General features: G+C 46.2%; 1 long non-coding RNA gene across 2 annotated transcripts in view; it reads left to right on the top strand.

Moving 5' to 3' along the window:
- Positions 1 to 15,699, top strand: part of LOC134932447 (uncharacterized) — a 147,223-nt gene extending 131,524 nt beyond the window's left edge. Inside the window, exons 4-6 of one of the 2 annotated variants that reach the window (XR_010179357.1) lie at positions 3,748 to 3,878; positions 9,747 to 9,934; positions 15,179 to 15,699. This is a non-coding gene — a long non-coding RNA (uncharacterized LOC134932447). The remainder of the gene's footprint in view (positions 1 to 3,747; positions 3,879 to 9,746; positions 9,935 to 15,178) is intronic. The other variant, XR_010179356.1, reaches the window with a different exon arrangement.
- The last annotated feature ends 4,699 nt before the right edge of the window (positions 15,700 to 20,398 follow it).

Below are 20,398 nucleotides of genomic sequence, written 5' to 3'. Positions count from 1 at the left end.
ATAAAGATCCAGGTCCCACAGCAACTAACCGCACAGATGGGTGGAGATGGGTGCAAGAGGGAAGATGCCCCTGGAGGAAGGTGGAGAAGGGCTATGGGGAGGGAGGAGGTTGAGAAGTAGTGGATCATTTCCGTCCTGCACTGACCCAGTACATTGGAGCCTTTCAAATGTTTTGGGGTGGTCGGGGGAAGGGGGGGTGAAGCAGACAACTAAAATGAAAATGACGTATTGGAGGGGTTAAAGATGTGAATCACATCATTTAACCCTGCCCCCTACCAGAGGACCCGGCATTTTCCTGTCTTGGGGGCAGGGCCTAATGATATAACAGTAAGGCCCCCTATATGAAGTATCCTGCAGCATCTCCTCTCCAGGTTCCTCCCAGAGAGGAGACATAAAAGGTAGGTAAGTATGCCTATACCTAAAAAATACTCAAATCTGTCAATAATACCCCCTTGCTGGTGTTTGGCCCAATAATGAGTGATGCATTATACAATGTGACAAGTGCCCAGCACAAAGCATGGAAATATTATTATCTATATATAATAAGACACACAGGAGTCTATTCATGAAGCAGTGAAATTAGTGGAGAAGTGAGCCAGTGGAAAAGTTGCTCATGGCAACCAATCAGCTGCTCTGTGTGATTTTATAGTATACAAATTATAAATGTTACTTAAATGCTGATTGGTTCTTCTCTACTGGCTCATTTCTCCACAGTTTTCACTGCTTCATGAATAGAGCCCTAACATATTTCTCATATCACCAAACAGAAAACCTAGGGCAGCGATGGCCAACCTGTGGCTCTTTCTTCCTCCGCATGCAGCTTAGTGCCTCGGTCGGCTCCCGCAGCCCACCTCCCGCTGCCCGGCACACTTCTTAGTGTTTCTGACGGCACTGATTGGCTGCAGGGCCGCGAGCTTTGTTTGGCTCACGGACTGGCGCCAAATTGGAAAAAAGTGACACTGCTGCCGGAGACTGAAGGGCAGGAGAGACGCATGCTGCGCTCTCTTCCCCGCCCTCACATACAGGAGCAGCAGCGCGGTGAGCAGCACTGGGGGGGGCGGCCACTGTGGGGACATGTGTATCTGGCACTGGGGGCATATCTGGCACTATGGAGACATGTGTATCTGGCAATGGGGGGACATCTGGCACTGTGGGGGTATGTGTATCTGGCACCCGGGGCATATCTCGCACTGTGGGGACATGTTTATCTGGCACTGGGGGCATATATGTATCTGGCACTGTGGGGACATGTGTATCTTGCACTGTGAGAACATGTGTATCTGGCACTAGGGGCTTTATCTGGCACTGTAGGGACATGTGTATGTGGCACTGGGGGCATATCTGGCACTGGGAGCATATCTGCCACTGTGGGGGCATGTGTATCTGGCACTGGGGGCATATCTGGCACTGTGGGGACATGTGTATCTGGCACTGGGGGCATAACCTTGGGCCTAATTCAGACCTGATCGTAGATGTGCTAAATTTAGCACATCTACCAACAGCTTCCCTGTCATGCAGGACATTAATTGGGGTCACTCTTGTGGGTGACCCCAATTAACTTTGCGGTTAACCGCAGACCGCAAAGTTCCCATCATTGGTTATAATGGTGCCGCGCTAAGCTACATTGTAACCAGTGTGCTCCTCCTGATTGACAGTGCAGGAGCACACAGCCAATCAGGAGAGTGCCATGACGTGGCACTCCCTGATTGGCTGGCGGGACCTTCACTGACAGAAGTCACGGGGGGTCCCGCCAGTCGGGGAAAGGGTTTCCATGTGTAAACATGGAACCCCTTTAGTAGCGTGGATCAGGTTTTTCGTTTTTTTATTTTAAACAAGTACGTGGATTACGACGAGAAAGAAGAGGACAGATCTACACTGGATTGTTTGTAAGTATAATTTTATTTTTACAGGTAATCGATGGATTCTACTGGACAAGTGGACATGAATCGCAGCGTTGGAGGTAGCTATGAGAGTGTGTAAGTGTGTGTAAATAAAATTGTACTGTCACGGTGTGTGTGTAGTGTTTTTTTGGGGTATTTTTTTTGTAGTAGTACTACAGGTACCAGCGGGCCTGCGCTTTCCCGGCAGGCTGGTACTTGTGGTTCTCCAAGTACCAGCTTGCAGGGAAGGTTTGCTGGGACTTGTAGTTCTTCTACAATAAACAATATTCTTTAATTTTGCTCAAAGGCTATCAGTCTCCCATCCACCGCCCACGGATTGGGGGGACAGCCTCGGGCTTCACCCCTGGCCCTTGGGTGGCTGGAGCGGGGACCCCTTGATTTAAGGGGTCCCCACTCCTCCAGAGTACCCTGGCCAGGGGTGACTAGTTGGGGGGGTGGTAATGCCACAGCTGCAGGGACCTATATAAAAGTGTCTCTCTGGCTAGTGGAGCCCGGTGCTGGTTTAAAAAATACAGGGGACCCCAACGTGTTTTGTCCCCCGTATTTTTTGAAACAGGACCAGACGCAGAACCCAGTGCTGGTTGTTTAAATATGGGGGGACCCCAATCATTTTCCCCCCTGTATTTTTACAACCAGGACCGGCTCAAAGAGCCCGAGGCTGGTTATGCTTAGGAGGGGGGACCCCACACAATTTTTTTTTTTCATTTATCACACTTTCACACCCCTACCCACAGATAAGCATGCACGGATCTCACTGATCCGTGCATGCCTATCAGAATACGGATAAAAAAAAGCAGATCTATTTTAAAACTGCTTTTTTTTTACGAATTCTATGAGTTACCGGCAGTGTTTGGCTTTTGCAGGCAGTGATTGTGAATACGAATTCTTAGTAAATTACTGAGTTGTATAAAATAACAGGCGTATTTGACCTATGGTGTATTCATTCGTATTTGTGATCTCTGCCGTTAAAACAAATACGAATGCCCTCATCACTGCCGAGATTTCTGTTTAGTAAATTCCCGAGATGGCACTTTGAAAAAAAAAAAACGGTCAAAATTGGGAGCTTAGTAAATATACCCCCAGGTGTCAAGCCATCTGTTGCCTTTGTCCTTCCATAATAAGTAGGGGTAAGGACGTTAACCACCTTGGAACATCCTCCCTTATACGTCACCTGCAGCGCACTCATGAGAAGTAATTGTCAAGTGACAAATTAAATTAAAGTAAAGTAAATTGCCAAGTATGTGCTGTTTTGGGCTTAGTTTTTAAAGCTGCCATCCTGTCTGACACTGCAGTGCCACTCCTAGATGGGCCAGGTGTTTGTGCCGCCCACTTGTGTCACTTAGCTACCTTGTGTCACTTAGTCATCCTGCTACCTCATTGCACCTCTTTTTTTTTCTTTGCCTTATGTGCTCTTTGGGGCCTAGTTTTTAAAACTGCCATCCTGTCTGACACTGCAGTGCCACTCCTAGATGGGCCAGGTGTTTGTACCGCTCACTTGGGTCGCTTAGCTTAGTCATCCAGCTACCTCATTGAACCTCTTTTTCTGCTTTGCATTATGTGCTCTTTGGGGCCTAGTTTTTAATACTGCCATCCTGTCTGCCACTGCAGTGCCACTCCTAGATGGGCCAGGTGTTTGTGCCGCCCACTTGTGTCACTTATCATAGTCATCCAGCTACCTTGGTGCAACCTTTTGGCCTAAAAACAATATTGTGAGGTGTGAGGTGTCAGAATAGACTGAAAATGAGTGGAAATGAATGTTATTGAGGTAAATAATACCGTAGGATCAAAATTACCCCCAAATTCTGTGATTTTAGCTGTTTTTATGTTTTTTTCAAAAATCATCCAGATTCAAAACCAAAACCCGAAAGGGTGATTTTGGCAAAACCAATCCAGATCTAAGATACAAGCGGGGATCCAGATCCAAAACCAAAGCACAAAACCCGAAAAGTGTCCGCCGCACATGTCTAGATAATACAGGTACAACCTTGCACAGCTTGTGAATAGGTACAGACTGAATACAATATGTATTGTAGAGCAGGGAGGATATTTCTGCAAAAGCCCTGTGGTAAATGTAAGTGACAGTGTCAACAGATGGAAAATCTAGAAAAAATAAAGACAAATGGCGCCCTCTAAGTGTAATATTTTAGTGGGACAAGTGAATATTTTGTCATTCCCATAGATGTGTACGTACCATGAACTTGCGAATAAAGTGCCTTGTACAGTATAAGACTAATGTTCATCAGGTACCTCTGGAAACTTTCTCCTCAGTATTCCGTCCATTATATAAACAGAAAAAATTAAGTATTGTAATACTGACAGCACAAACAGGCCAAACAATAAAAAATATATGTTCAGATGTATGTGTATGTGTAACAGCTCCAGTGTATTCCACAAATAAAAAGTGAATACGGGAACCCCTGAACACAAGCTTACACTCCCAAGATATATATACAACAGATACCACCAATAACAATATAATCATTGTGCCAGAATTTTTCATGGCTATGTGCAGATCAATAATAGCTGCCACAGATCTCCTTCACATCATTTTCAGAAGGCTCCACTGTGCATCTGTGCTGTGCATGACAACTAGCATCATAGGTTCTATTCCCCACAAGATCACTGCTGTAATAATCAGTAGCACATGTGCTGATTATATTGTTATTTGTGGGGTCTACATCATCTCAATAAAATATGGGATGGTATCAGGATCCTGACAGTCAGAATGCCGACATCGGCAATCCAATGTTCACAGGGGTCATTCAGATCTGACTGCTGCTGTGCGTTTTCACACAGCGGGTGATCAGGTACTAACTGCGCATGCGTATGCACCGCATTACGTAGGCGCGTCAGATAGCAACAAAGGACATCGCTGGTCAACAACGGGATGGTACGAAAAATCCGATCGCACGGGCATTTGCACGGTGATTGACAGGAGGAAGCCGTTTGTGGGTGGTAACTGACCGTTTACTGGGAGTGTCCGGAAAAACGCAGTAGTGCCCTAGCATTTTCAGAAGGTGTGTGTGTGTGTGTGTGTGTGTGTGTGTGTGTATATGTCAAAACAGTGTGGATCAATATATATTGATGGGAGCACCCACAACTTTGTTGCCCAGGGGCCCCCACAGACCTTAAGCCGTCCCTGCCTAACCGCCCCACCCAGGGCCGGTGCAAGGTTTTTCGGCACCCTAGGCAAATCTTCTGCCTACTGCCCTCCCCCCTTCCCCCTCACACTAAGCACACCCATCCGCCACTCAGGTAAAAGTGTGGCAGTGGCTTCTCAGACGTTCCACAGCTGTTAAAAAGAGACTGTCCCCTACAAAAAAATATGTAAAAAGAACACACTTACTGATACAGATTCTGCTGACACATACTGACACAGATACACTACCACCACTTACTGACACAGACATCACTTGTTGGCACATACATACTTACTGACATAGACATTAATTACTGGCAGATATTGTACCTCTAACTGACATAGAAGCCGCTTTCTGTCAGGGGTATTTGTCAGTCACCAGTTATTGGCGCATACATACCCGGACAGACCTTACTGACACAAAAATGTACTGACACAGATACATACCCTTTACTGACACACACACTACTTACGGAAAGACAGTATACCCCTTTCTAACACCACTTACTGGCATGTACTGTACATAGACACCCCTTGCTGACAAAGATACAACTTACTTACACACACTACACAGACACCACTTACCGACACACTCTTTCTGACATACACACTACTAACTCACACACACCCACTACTTACTGACACACACACACACACACACACACACACACACACACACACACACACACCACTTACTGACACAAACACACACAGAAACCACTTACTGACACAAATGCACAGACACCACTTACTGACACAAATACTACACAGACACCACTTACTGACACAAATGAACAGACACCACTTACTGACACGGGATCCGGATTGAAAGTCGACAGTAACTAGGTCGACAATGTCTAGGTCGACCACTATTGGTCGACAGTAACTAGGTCGACAGGGTCTTTAGGTCGACATGTTCTAGGTCGACAGGTCAAAAGGTCGACATGAGTTTTTCACAATTTTTATCTTTTTTTAACCTTTTCATACTTAACGATCCACGTGGACTACGATTGGAATGGTAATCTGTGCCGAGCGAAGCGGTAGCAGAGCGAAGGCACCATGCCCGAAGCATGGCGAGCGAAGTGAGCCATGCGAGGGGACGCGGTGCACTAATTGAGGTTCCCGGTCACTCTACGAAGAAAACGACACCAAATAAAATTAAAAACTCATGTCGACCTAGACACCCTGTCGACCTAGTTACTGTCGACCAATAGTGGTCGACCTAGACATTGTCGACCTAGTTACTGTCGACTTTCAATACCACACCCTACTGACACACACACACAAACACCACTTACTGACATAAATGCACACAGACACTACTTACTGACACACACACACACACAAACTACACAGACACCACTTACTAACATAAATGCACACAGACACTACTTACTGACACACACACAAACTACACAGACACCACTTACTGACACAAATACACACACCACTTACTGACACAAATGCACAGACACCACTTACTGACACACACACAAACACCACTTACTTACTTACTTACATAAATGCACACAGACACTACTTACTGACACATACAAACTACACAGACACCACTTACTGACACAAATACACACACCACTTACTGACACAAATGCACATAGACACCACTTACCGAGACACACACAAACTACACAGACACTACTTTTTGTATCAGATGTCACCTTTGATGTATGACCAAGGCTGCTGTTTTGAAGCTTGTCATAACAATTCAGCGTTGGTGTGAAGATGTTTTGTTGCTGGTGTAAACTGTCAAGACCAGAAATCCAATAGTGTTGACATCCAGGATGAAAACAAGGCAGGAGCACAAGAGGTAACGAGGAGGGGGGGGAGGGGGGGGTCAGCGAGTAACATTTGGGAGCGGGAGCCCAATTGCGGGGAAGGCTGATAACAAGATGCAGGAGTGGGGGGGAGGCCGAGGGTAATATTAGAGAGTGGGAGCCCAATTACGGTGGGGTGGTTGTGAGCCGGTAACAAGATGCAGGAAGGGGGGAGGCAGCGGGTAACATTCGGGAGCGTGAGCCCAATCGCGGGGGGAGGGAGCTGGTAACGAGATGCTGGAGGGGGGAGCCCAAGTGCAGGGGGGGGGGAGCTGGTGACAAGATGCGGAGCCAATCGCAGGATCGCGCGCGGGGGGGGGGGGTGTCGGACAACAATATGCAGGAGCCGATCGCGGAGGTCGGAGCAGGTAGCAAGATGCGGGAAGGAAGCGAGTAACATTCAGGAGCCCATTCGCAGGGGGGGGGGGGATCGGGCAACATGACGCGGGGGGAGCTGCCAACTGGTAATATGCGGGACTCAGGAGCCTAATCATGGTTGGGGGCACATGCGGCAATCTGAACATTCCACTATGCGGGTGGCGATATATATCTATGCTGGGTGCTATGCTATCGCGGAGGTGGGGGGTTGGGGGCGGCAGGATTGCAGAAACAGGAGGAACAGTCAGTGTTTAGAAAGGGATCGATAATTCACTGACTCACTCACGTTGAACACAGACTCGATGGGCGCCCACAACATCCCTGGCTGCTCCCGTCTCTTAAAGAAGAGGAGGAGTTTGGCTGAGATGAGGCGAGACAGGGTGATAAAGAAAGCGTTCTCTTTTTCATTCAGTGTGCGGTGCCGCCCTCCAGTGGTCGCCGCCCATAGACAGCTGCCTAAAGCTGCCTAGTGGTAGCGCCGGCCCTGGCCCCACCCCCCTCAGCCTAACCCTTACCCTGGGTGGAGTGCTATACAACTGGGGATCTATTATAAATTAGGGGGTTGGGGGCAATACTACTGGATAAGTATTGCCACTGGGGGTGGGGGGGTTGTAGAAGGTGGCCCCGGGTGGGGGATGTGGACCCGATGAGGGTCGGGTGTCTGTCACACTTACCGAGGGTGGTCCCTCTGCTCCCCTTCGAACGCTCCTGGTTCATCCCGAGGTGAAATAACTGGTAATAAATAATAAATAAAATGAGACACTGCTAGACACCATTTAGAACCAGTTGTTTGCTGCAAAGTGACTGGAGCCTCATCTGTGGCCTGAAAGGACGCGTCCATAATTAATATGAAAGATTTTCAGGATCTATTATAGCATACAGTGTTTGTATTATTGTTATAGAATATTATAATTAATGTCCATCCTGTGACATCCCAAAACAGAAAAAAAGAGTTCAGGGAAATGTAAAAAACAGCAGCTTTGACAAAGAGAAGGGGCTATTGAGACATAACCCCTTACCCACAGCCCCTACAGCCATCATACTCCCCGCATCTACTATAGGTGGTAATTCAGACTTGATAGCTGGGCAGCGATTTTTGCAGCCCTGCGAACAGATAGTCGCCGCCTACTGGAGGAGTGTATTTTAGCTGTGTAAGTGTGCGATCGCATGTGTAGCAGAGCTGCACAAACTGATTTTGTGCAGTCTCTGCGCAGCCCAGGACTTACTCAGTCGCTGCGATCATTTCAGCCTGTCTGGGACCGGATTTGACGTAAGAGACCCTCCCTTCCAACGCTTGGACATGCCTGCGTTTTTCCAGAGACTCCTTGAAAACGGTCAGTTGCCACCCACAAATGCCCTCTTCCTGTCAATATCCTTGCGATCACCCGTGCGTTCTGAGTTTTCGCACCACCCCTTCGCTGACCGCCGATCCCTGTTGCTGCTGTCCTTAACGCCTGTGCATTCGGTGCATACGCATGCGCAGTTCAGATGTGATCGCAGGCTGTGAGAAAACGCAGCCTAGCGATCAGGTCTGAATCGGCCCCATAGTTCTTTCCCTGTTAAAGGAGCTGTTCACTTTTTACAAGCCCCTATTGTAGTATTCTGCACATTGCAGACTATTTTCATGTGGTTGGAAAACAGTAGATTGCTTAATTTTGAAATCATCAACTTTGTTTTATTTCCTTAATTAACTTTCTTCTCATCAATTTGCATGCTTTTCCTAGCTGCCCTGTTGATTTAATTATTCAATGCAATTCTCATTCCAATTATTTACATAATTTTATCACAGTCAAAAAATTTTTTTCCATAGTTCTTCACAGAGCAGACAGGAAATGAATTTCAGTTTGGAATAAGAGTAGTCTTCCTGAGATTGCTATGATTGATTTGACTTCCACTGTAATGATTATAGCAGCTTCTCCATTGTGGTTGTTATAAGAAAATGGGCAAAAAAAGAAAGAAAGGAAAAAGTGTTCCTGCTAAAGGGATTGCTGTATTATTGCAACTACTCTGGATGGTATAATGACAGCCAGCAATACTAATACCTGAATATCGGCTCTTCAAAATAAAAATACAAAATGCAGCTGCCAGGCTATTAACCAACCAGCCGCGGTCCAGCCACATAACACCCATTCTCTACTCCCCTCGCTCGTTGCCTGTAAGATGGCGAATCGACTTCAAGATTGGCTTACTGACTTTCAAATCCCTACATGACCCAAGGTACCTGAAGCAGCTTCTGATTCCTTACTGTCCTGCTCAATCACTGCGATCTGTAGATGAAGGACTACTAACAATACCTAGAATCTCCTGTAATTAATCTAATTAATCTAGGGGTCGAGCTTTTAGCCATGTTTCTCCAACTCTATGGAACTCGCTTCCCCGAACAGTTCGAGAGGCCCCTACTCTAGAATCCTTAAAAATGAACTTAAGACTTTCCTGTTTACTCAAGCATTTCCATAATGTCCCTTTAATATCTCCTTTCTCTCTGGGGGGTAGGGCTGCCACTGCTCGTGCTGCCTGATCCAAGGAGAAGAAGGAGGAGAGGATATAGCCCCATCTGCTGGCCATGTCCTGGAAGCTGCTCAATGGATCTGACAGGTGGCAGGACCGCGCATGCACACAAACACAAAAAACAACTTTTGTATGGACTGCAGCCCATAGAAGCTGGGCAGGGCTGACAAAAAGTGAGTGTGTAGCTTCCTACTGTAAGTAAGATGTCTGTTAATTGCAGCCTGGCACGGCAGTCCCAGAGGCAGATATCACCTCCCAACAGAAGTGCTTGTCCTGTGCGTGATTGGCAGGTAGCACTTCCAATAGGCAGTATCTGCCAGTCACAGTGTAGCTGTGGCACTCTGGAAAGTGGTGTGTTTGTCCCTTTAAGGCTAACTTACAATGTTTGCAGTGGAGAAGATAAAGTGCTGGTACTGCAGGGGTTAAGGAGGGACCCTGGTCCAATCACATGTTCCAGATAGTGAGTGTGGATTGGACAAGGCAGTCTGGGAGCAGAGAAGCCTTGCAGGAAGAAGGAGGAGTTGGTGGGAAGTGTTTGGAGGTGCTGGACACGCTGAGTGTGTAGTGTAGTGGGAACTGAGTAATACCCATTTCAGATAGCAATGCCGGGTCCCACCCAGGAATTGGAAACGGGTCCTTTCCGGGTGGAACCCGGCATTGGACCTTTCACACTGCGTCCCTGACACGGCAATATGCCTGGTAGGGTTGCCATAGCGGTGGGGGGCGGAGCCAGCATTGGGGGCGGTCCTGGGAGATGAGCTCATCTCCACGGCGCCTCTCCCTATGTAGTGAACGGGTCCCGGGTTGCATCAACCTGGCAACCTGTTCACACTACACCTGACCCAGTATTCAACCTGGGAATAACACTGCTTTATTCCCGGGTTGAATTACCGGGTCAAGCGTCCCGGGAATTTGTCCCTGCCCACTTTCACACCGCACAGTGACCCGTGTCGACCCAGCAATATACCTGGTCAATACCAGGTTATTTGTGCGGGGCGAAAGGGGTTTAACTGATGCAAGCCATGTGGTCACGCTGGGTGGTGAGTGCAGCGCTCAATAAAAAGACATCCTGCTGGAATTGCTGTCTCACTCCTATTTCGTATCAATCTATCCTACCTCTCTGAGCAAGATACTACTAACAAGATACGGGGAAGAACATTTCCAGTGAAAGATCTGTCACAGCCACCCAACCAGGGACGTGCAGTCAGGGGAGGCAGGGGAGGCAGTGCCTCCCCTGTCATTAATGAGTAAAATAATACAAAGAAGATACTTATGACACATAAGTATCTTCTTTATTATTTTGCTCATCATTAAACTGTTCCTAATCAGTTTGGGAGGCACCGATCGTGGTGCCTCCCGTAGTGTTTGGGAAAAGATATGGGAGCGGGGGGCGGGCGCGGGCGGGGCCTAGCAATGGGCAGGAAAAGCCCATTGAAATAACATGGGAAAGCGGCACCATTAGAGGTGCCGCTTTCCTACAGGGACGTGCTTTCAACCTATGAAAGCACGTCCCTGTGAGTGAGGCCACAGTGATTGGCCAGCGGATCCGTCACTGGATCCGCTGTCAATCACTGTGTGGGTGGCGGCGGAGGTGCGGGCGGCGGAGGTGCGGGATGCGGCGGGCCGGGCGGCAGAGGTGCTGGCGGCGGAGATGCGGGCGGCGGCGGAGATGCGGGCGGCGGCGGGACGCGGCAATCAGGCTTATGTGCAGAGTTTGGCAGCGGAAGCGGTACCCATTTCAAAAATGGCGCCTCAGCGTCATTTTTGAAATTCAAGATGGTCGCCGCGAGCCAATCATGGCTCGCCGCGTCATCGCCCCGCCCCCTCCCGCTGACTTATATAAGTCAGCGCGAGGCAGCGGCTGTCAGTCTGATGGCGGAGGAGGAGCAGAGAAGAGCTCCTTAAGATCTATGACGTCGTGGAAGTCCTGGATGGGCGGCGGCTATGCAAAAGAGCTTAGCAGCCGCCGCCCACCAGGTGAAGACGCCGGAGGAAGACGCCAGAAGCCCTGGGGAGGTGGCGCCCCCCCCAGGTGAAGACGCCGGAAGCCCTGGGAAGGCGGCGGCCACGCAAAAGAGCTTAAAGGCCGCTGCCCCCAGGTGAAGACCCAGTTTAATAAAGGTTTTTTTAAAGAATGTGTAGTGGGTTTTTTTTTATATTTTCTTTACAGGTGGACTACAGGTGCCAGCGGGCCCTTTATGTCCGGGCATGTTGGCACTTGTGGTTCTCCAAGTGCCAGCATGCTGGGGCAGGCTTGCTGGGACCTGTAGGCCACCTGTAAAGAACAATATTACTATTCTTTGCAGGTGGACTACAGGTGCCAGTGGGCCATTTATGTCCGGGCATGCTGGCACTTGTGGTTCTCCAAGTGCCAGCGTGCTGGGGCAGGCTTGCTGGGATCTGTAGGCCACCTGTAAAGAACAGTATAAGCATACAATGAACCCCGCACCCACCGCCATCAGGGGTGCGGGGCATAGCACTGGGCCATCAGCCCAGTGCTGGTTGTTGCTCGGGAGGGGGGACCCCATTTTGATTTTTTTGGGGGCCCCACTTTCCGAGGAATTCCAGCCCTGGGCTGACTGGTTTGGGGGGTGTTTAATGGCATGGCAGGGGGACCCCACACTGAGTGTCTCCCCTGCTATGGCATTATCCCCCCTGGCTGGTTCTGCCTGGTGCTGGTTTCCGTGGTGTGGGGGTACTGCACTTTTTTTTTTTTTTGGGGGGGGGGGGGGGGGGGTTTAGCTACAGTGCCTCCCCAGCCCCTGACCTCACCGCACGTCACTGCACCCAACACCTGTGATACCTCTTCCAACCACTTAGACATACCTGCCAACCCCGAGGTGTTACATAGCCAGTGCAGTCACGGACTGCAACTGGCTACTGATGTGGTGGATTTTAATGCTGAGGCTGCAGCCGTGTAGCCCACTGGTAAAATCCACCATTGGGCAGTAATTAGATTTAATTGCAGTAATGCTTACATTAGAAGGGAAGCGATTGGTCAGTGTAGGCCACGGTGTAGGCCATAGTTAACTGCTTTTCTTTTTATGTAAATCCTTTCAAGCAGAGGCCTCTACTGTTTTTAAGTCATTATCTTGTATAGAAACTGTAGAAAATGTTTTGGCATCACTAGTGCATTGTGTCCTCTTCTTTGGGCCTCTACCAAAATTAGAAGGTATGCCACATAGTGGCAGTTTTTAATTCCTACAAAGGCAATAAGGTCAAAATGAAATGGCTGAGAAACATTCACCAGCAAACATTCTTTAAATAGGGGGCCTGCCATGAGGACAGTCTGACTCCCATGTATTTCTGTAATATATTTTTACTCAAAGATAGCAGAACAGTTACAAAAAAGAAATTCAAGGAAAGTAAAGTTTAAGGCATGGCAGAAGTTTTGATCAAATACTTAATTTATTTATTTATTTCACAATTGATGTAATCATATGTCCACTTCAGTGGATATCATGTAAAATAAAGATCCATACTGTGTGCGGGGCTTAGCCTGGCATAAAGGCCTAACCTAAATTATTTTCCTCACCTAATAGCCATATAAGCCAGTTTTGACAGTTGATAGCCTTATATGTATATGTTACCTTAACTTATTACCTTTTAGGTATGAAGCAAACTCAGATGTAAATGAAAATATGTGTGTTATAAATACTAAGCACATATATGTTTCTGGATAAATAGGCATTAAACATTTATTGTTTAACGCTTAGAGGATTTTTTTTTTTCTGGAGAAAAAATACAGTAAGCAACATGATAAGAACAAACTGGAATCATACCAGCTATTATTTATTTATTATTTTATCTCACTTTTTTGTAAAAATAAAAAAACATTCACGGTTAAAATCTGCGTTGGCTCCTACATTTTTTAAATAGGGGGCCTGCCGTGAGGACAGTCTGACTCCCATGTGTTGGGTCCCGATGCCTGCAAAATAGTGCCGAAAGGAGCTGGGGCCCGGCACATGCGCACAAGCTGTGGCTTCAGTGCGCATGCGCAATCCCCAGCTTCTATGGACTGCATCAACTGCAGTCCTTAGAAGCAGGCTAGGCACGGAGTGGATTCAGTGCCGTTTCTTGCGGCGGGCGAGCCGTGCAACCGCACGGGGCGCCCGCCGCGGCACTTCTTCAGCACTTTGAAACCCCCTTCTTCCTCCTCCCGAGTGCCCAGCTTGGGGGGCGGGGTTTCGCGGAATGACGCGTTTGCGTCGTGACACGACGCAAACGCGTCATTCCGCGAAACCCCGCCCCCCGAGCTGGGCACTCGGGAGGAGGGAGAAGGGCGAGCCGCACAGACGAGGGAGAGGCGGCTGAAGAGCGGCGAGAACCGCTTCAAATGTAAGTCAGCCCCTCTCCCTCTCTCTCCCTCCCTCCCCCTCCCCACCACCTGCCGTACTGTGTAAAATGGGGACACCTGTCTGCCGTAATATGTAAAATGGGGACTCTTGCCTGCCATAATGTGTAAAATGGGAACCTGTCTGCCGGAATGTGTAAAATGGGGACACTTGCCTGCTGTAATATGTAAAATGGGGACATCTGTCTGTCGTACTGTGTAAAATGGGGGCACGTGCCTGCCGCAATGTGTAAAATGGGGACACTTTTTCCTGCCGCAATGTGTAAAATGGGGGCACGTGCCTGCCGTACTGTGTAAAATGGGGACACTTGCCTGCCGTGCTGTGTAAAATGGGATAGCGTGCCTGCTGTAATATGTAAAATGAGGACTTTTTTTTTATTTATATATCCTGTGGTGGCCGTGTTGATGAGATCAGATGAGGCCACGCCCATCTTAACAAAGCCACGCCCATTTTAACGAGGCCACGCCCCTTACCGGGAGCGCGCGCATGCTTTTCCTCTTTATATTTATGGGGGGGGGGGGGGGGGGGGCGCATTTTTTAATCTCGCACTGGGAGCCAAATTGGCTAGAAACGGCCCTGAGTGGATTCCTAATTTCCTACAGAAAGACAGCTCTCTGCTAATCGCAGCCCGGTTTGGCAGTCCAGGAGGGAGGAAACACCTAAAATACTGTTCCATAATAATAGGGCAATGTTTTATGTCACAGATGCATGTTATACACTCTTTAGTTTTACAGTTTATAAAAAAAAAATAGAACTTTTTGTGTTTTTATAAGCCCTGAAGATGAAAAAAAATTTTTTTTTAAAAACTTTCATTAGAGTATCATAATTCATCCATGAAAGGGTTAATTTAATTTTGAGTCCCTGCAATATATATATATATATATATATATATATATATATTTGTATCCATACCTGTTTCAGTTATTGTCAGTTCTCTGGCAATGTGCTCATCTCCCCACCAGCTGAGAGGCTATTCTATGCATCATCTTTTTCTTACATACTAATATGCTTCATTCTGTTACCTTTTGCCCACTAACCTTAGATTGTGTTTTCTTTATAAAGGCATACGTCTTCCTGTTGCACTGCAAGAAAATGAAGCAGCTGCCCTGTTCTACTTTATGATTGAAACGAAATACCTAAAGTCATGACCTGGCTGGAAAAAAAAGAAAATGGGATATTCAGTGGTATATATGTTATATAACTGGAATTTTAAATGTATTCCATAAAGAAAGTAGTTTATTTAGATCTCTCCGTATAAGCAGTTTAAGCATAAATCTATCTAGTGTGCCTGAATAATCCCCTAAAGAGAACCATCAGAAATGTATAAATATATTGTGTAAAAGTCAATGTATGTGAATGTACAATTTATAATTCCGTACACAGGCACAGCCAGGCAGTGACATTATCGGGGTCATTCCGACCCGATCGAATGCTGCCTTTTTTCGCAGCCGTGCAATCGGGTCAGAACTGCGCATGTACTCAGCACAAAAAATTGACCCCAGGTGTATAAAGATGGAAAAATAAGGGTGTCATGCATTCCGGACTGCCCACTCACCAAACACCTAGATCAGGCATGTCAAACTCGTGGCCCTCCAGCTGTAGTGAAACTACAAGTCCCAGCATGCTTTGCCAGCATACCTTCCACTGATCTGCTGGTAAAGCATGCTGGGACTTGTAGTTTCACAACAGCTGGAGGGCCATGAGTTTGACATGCCTGACCTAGATGGATGAAGTTCAAGGTCATTCGAACGTGCTTCTTAGTATAACTGGTCCCCTCTGTATCACCCAACGCGTTTCAAGCCTGCTGGATTCTTCATGAGGATTTTTCCATCTTTATACACCTGCGGTCATATTTTTGTGCTGAGTACATGCCCTCCATGTTCAAAATTTTTTAATCTTTTAATTTTCCTATGGATGTTTGTCATTTTCCTATTGTTAATAAACTGTAATCCCCTTTTTATGGTGTTAGGGTATGTTAACCTATTCAGGTCTGGTCTATAAACTCTCTGCAGTCATCAGTCAGAATTCTGTTCCTTTAGCAACCGGTTGGAGGTCAATGAATGATAAGATGACACAAGTTCATGTGTAACCGAAGCAAATCATAAATGACCTGCTAGGGGCCGTCATAGCTTTATTATTTATAGCTTGAAAACAAAGGATTCATGTTTGCCAATACATTTAGCCAATCAGAATACACCATGTATGTCTTGAAATTCATTGATTGTCATACAATGTTCCAAGTGGCAACTAGAACAGCCTTGAAAATGGTTATTGTTTCGTTTATCAGTCTTTCGGACATAAACTCAGAAGATTTCTTTCAGCATTCTTCTCAATTAGCCTTGGATATATCTGGTGTTGCTTTGTCCGCCTTGGATAAATTTAATGTTGCATTTGTCTTTGTACAAGTCATGCTTTAGGACAAGATATTCAGCAAATATAGTATTCTGACCAACTCAGCAATATTTTCTTAAGGACACATGAACCCATTTTGTGATTAACAGTAAATATCTTAATAAATGCTAAAAAGCGTGAATCAATATATATTTGCTATACTGCGGAAGCTCCTACACTATCATTTCCCCTCTTTTTGATTCCACTTTTTCTCCCTATTCTACCTACACTAGGCCTGAACTATTCCCTTTCAGTAAACCAGTTGCCTGGACTTATAGTCCAAACCTTGGGGATTACCCTTAACAACAACCAAAGGATAAGCAACTTCATTCTTCTGGCTGGAGAGTCACTGTCAGCTTCTTCGAGTGGGAGGCGTGTAATCAGGTATCACGACTTTTCACCTTAATTTGAGGTAGGCATGGTTAGCAGCACTTGTTATGGACCATCATATCTTGGTTCAAAGGTCTTTCTCACATGTCTCTTTAAATAGACCCAATCTCCTGGATTTAGCTTATGCGTAGCTGATCCTTCTGGGTCTGGAATGGAAGAAAACACTCGGCAATGGAGGTTAGTCAATGTTTTACAGACCTCCTGTACATAACCTGTTAAATCACCATGATTATGTTGTAATTGTTGTGGATAATAACAACCTGTTCTTGGAGCTGACCCAAACAATATTTCATATGGAGTCAGTTTACTAGGTCTCATGGGTGTGGTCCTAATATTGAACAAGACTATAGGTAGGCATTCTGGCCAAGTTCTTTTGGTTTCTGTCATTATTTTCTGTAGTTTTAGCTTAAGGTCAAAGTTCAGATGTTCCCCCTCCCCACTCGCCTGGGGACGGTAAGGCACGTGGAAGGCCTGCTGTACCCCCAAATCTTTCATTATATGCTGCATGACTTCTCCTATGAAATGTGTACCTCTATCTGATTCTATAACCTCAGGTATCCCAAATCTACATACTACTGCTATCAGTTTCTTTGCAGTGGTTTTTTCTGTGGCTTTGCCTACTGGCCAGGCTTCGGCCCAGTGACTAAACATGTCCGTTGCTACTAGTACATATTCATATGGACTGCTTCGTGGCAACTGTATATAGTTGATTTGTAGTCTTTGAAATGGGTAAGAGGCTTTGGGTATAGTTCCTAGAGGTGTCTTGGTTCTTTGTCCTGGATTGCTGATTCCACAGATCCAGCATCCTGCTACAAAGTTTGTTGCAGCTTTATTGAAGCCTAGAGCTATCCAATGCTCTTGTACTCTATTTACCATGGCTTCCTTTGAATGATGTACTTGTCCATGAGCTACTTGTAACATAGGTGGAAATAGAGCTGCTGGTAGACAGTACTTTAATTCTCTTGACTTCCAAAGTCCATGTTCATCTTCTTCTGCCCCCAATCATCTCCATTTCTCCTTGTGATGCTTGTTGTTGAATTTTGATCAGCTCCTCTTCACTAGGCATTTGCTTCACATCTTGAGCTACTAAGACTTGCTCAGGTTCTTTTGATTGTAAGGCAATTCTCTTGGCTTCTGCATCTGCAAATGCATTTCCTTTAGCTTCCATGGTTTGGCTCTTAGTATGTGCTTGTACCTTGATTATGCCAATCCTTTTAGGTAGTTCCAATGCTCTGAAGAGTTCCATAATCAAACTGGCATGTTTGATGGGTTTTCCATTTGCACCTTTGAAGTCCCTACTTTTCCAAATAACAGCGTAAACCTGGGACACCCCCCCCAAGCATAGCATGAATCCGTGTAGATGTTAGCTGTCATGTTTTCAGCATGTATGCAGGCTTTGGTCATTGCTATGAGTTCTGCTTCTTGTGCTGACATTCTTGGTCCAGAATCTATGACTTCAGTTTCAGTTGTTACTGCATATCCTGTCCTCGGGGATCCATTATCATAATATCTTGATCCATCGACGAACAGGTTCATGTCTGGATTGTCCAGTGGTGTATCTTGGACATTAGGAAGAGGTAAAGTCTCTAATTCCATGAGGGCTAGGCAATCATGTGGAAATGTTTGTGTTGTATTTTCTGCATCTGTAGCAGCATTTTCCTCCTCATCTGACGATTCACCATCATTACCATTTCCTCCCCTCTTTTGAATCGTTGATGGGAAGGAGTGTAGCTGGGTTTAGTACAGTGCATCTTGTGATGGTGACATGGGAGGCGCTTAATAGCGCTACTTCATATTTGGTAAGTCTGGCTGCAGAAAGATGCTTGGTTTTTGCTTGACTTAGTATTTCTGTGACAGCGTGCGGTACTTGTATACACAGTGGATGATCAAGCACAAGGTCTGTCACCTTTTCCCTCAGTATTGCTGCTGCTGCCACTGCTCGGACACAGGATGGTGCTCCTCTGATAATCAGATCCAGCTGGGCTGAACAGTATGCCACTGGTCTTTATTTTGGTCCGTATTTCTGGGTGAGCACCCCTAAAGAATGCCCTCTGTTTTCATGGCAGAATAGGTTAAAAGGCTCTTTGTAATCAGGCAATCCTAATGCTGGGGCTGTTATTATGGCTTGCTTTAGTTTTCTTACTGCTTCTTCAATGGTGTCCCTGTTTTCTGCTGACGCCTCCTTTTTTGTTAATTCATATAGGGGATGCATCAGTAATGAGGCTGAGGGTATCCATTCTCTGCAAGAACCAATAAGGCCCAGGAAAGCTCTGATTTCTTTTAATGTTCTTGGGGTTTTTGCTTGAGTTATTGCTTTTGTTCTTTCATCAGTAAGATGCCTTGTTCCTTGGGATATGCAGTGTCCTAAAAAGATAACTCTTTTCTGTACTAGCTGTAGTTTGGCATTTGACACTCTGCAATCTTCTTCTGCCAAAAAGATGAGTAGTGATGCTGTTTCCTTTTTGTAGGATTAATGCCATTGCCTCTGAGAAATCTGATGGACTGGTTGCTCCCCCTTGGGGTAATCGTGTCCAACAATATTGTTTACCTTCGTGAGTGAATGTTAGAAACTTCTGGCTTTCCCATTCATCAGTAGATAATCTGTTTTTCCCTCCTTTTGAATCTTGAGATTCAACACCTTTATTGATTAATGTTGGAAAAGGGTTGCTGAGTTGAGGGTAATACATCTTCTGATGGTTACTTGTCGCACTCTGGCAGTGCTACTTCATACATGGTCAACCTTGCCACTGACAGGTGTTTGGTTCTTGCTTGTTGAAGCTTCTCTGTACCTGCATGTGGACCCTGGATGATAAGTTCATGATTCAGCACTATGCCTGTGCTCTTGTCCTCTTCTAGGACTACTGATTCAGCACTGTGTCTGTGCTCTTATACTCTGCTAGGACTGTTGCTGCTATCACTGCTCTGATGCCGGTAGGTGCTCTTTGATTACTGCTGTCAAGCTTGCTTGAGTTGTAGGCCACTGGTCTTCACCTCAGTCCATGATTTTGCGTAAGGACTTCTATGTATGGCCTCTTTCTTTAATAGTCAGGTAGTTCTAGGGCTTGAGATGAGGCAACTGCTGTTTCCAAGTGTTCAATAGCTTAATTCATCTGTTGCTGTATGTAGGATGCGGACCCTCCTCCCTTTCAGTGTTGTCATACAATGCTTGCATGTAGACTGGTGCTAGAGGTATCCATGTTCTGTAGTGTCCTACTAGGCCCAGGAATGATCATCTGACTTGCTTGACACTAGTTGGCATCTTAGCTTGCAGTATAAATCTTTTTCTTCTCACTTTTGTTAGATGTCGGAAGCTTGAGTGTCCTAGGAAGATTAACTCTTGCTTGACTAGCTGCAATTTCTCCTTTTGATGATCTGCAGTCTTGTTCTTCCAGAAACTTCACTAAGGACACTGCCCCTTCTTGGTGCTTCTTTTAGTAGTGGTGGCAATCAACAGTTCATTCACATCCTGTATTTAGCTGTGTGTTTTGTGGATAAATCACT

Source organism: Pseudophryne corroboree, chromosome 6, assembly GCF_028390025.1.
Source record: "Pseudophryne corroboree isolate aPseCor3 chromosome 6, aPseCor3.hap2, whole genome shotgun sequence".
NCBI lineage: Eukaryota > Metazoa > Chordata > Amphibia > Anura > Myobatrachidae > Pseudophryne > Pseudophryne corroboree.
This window is presented reverse-complemented; position numbering and strand designations above follow the sequence as displayed.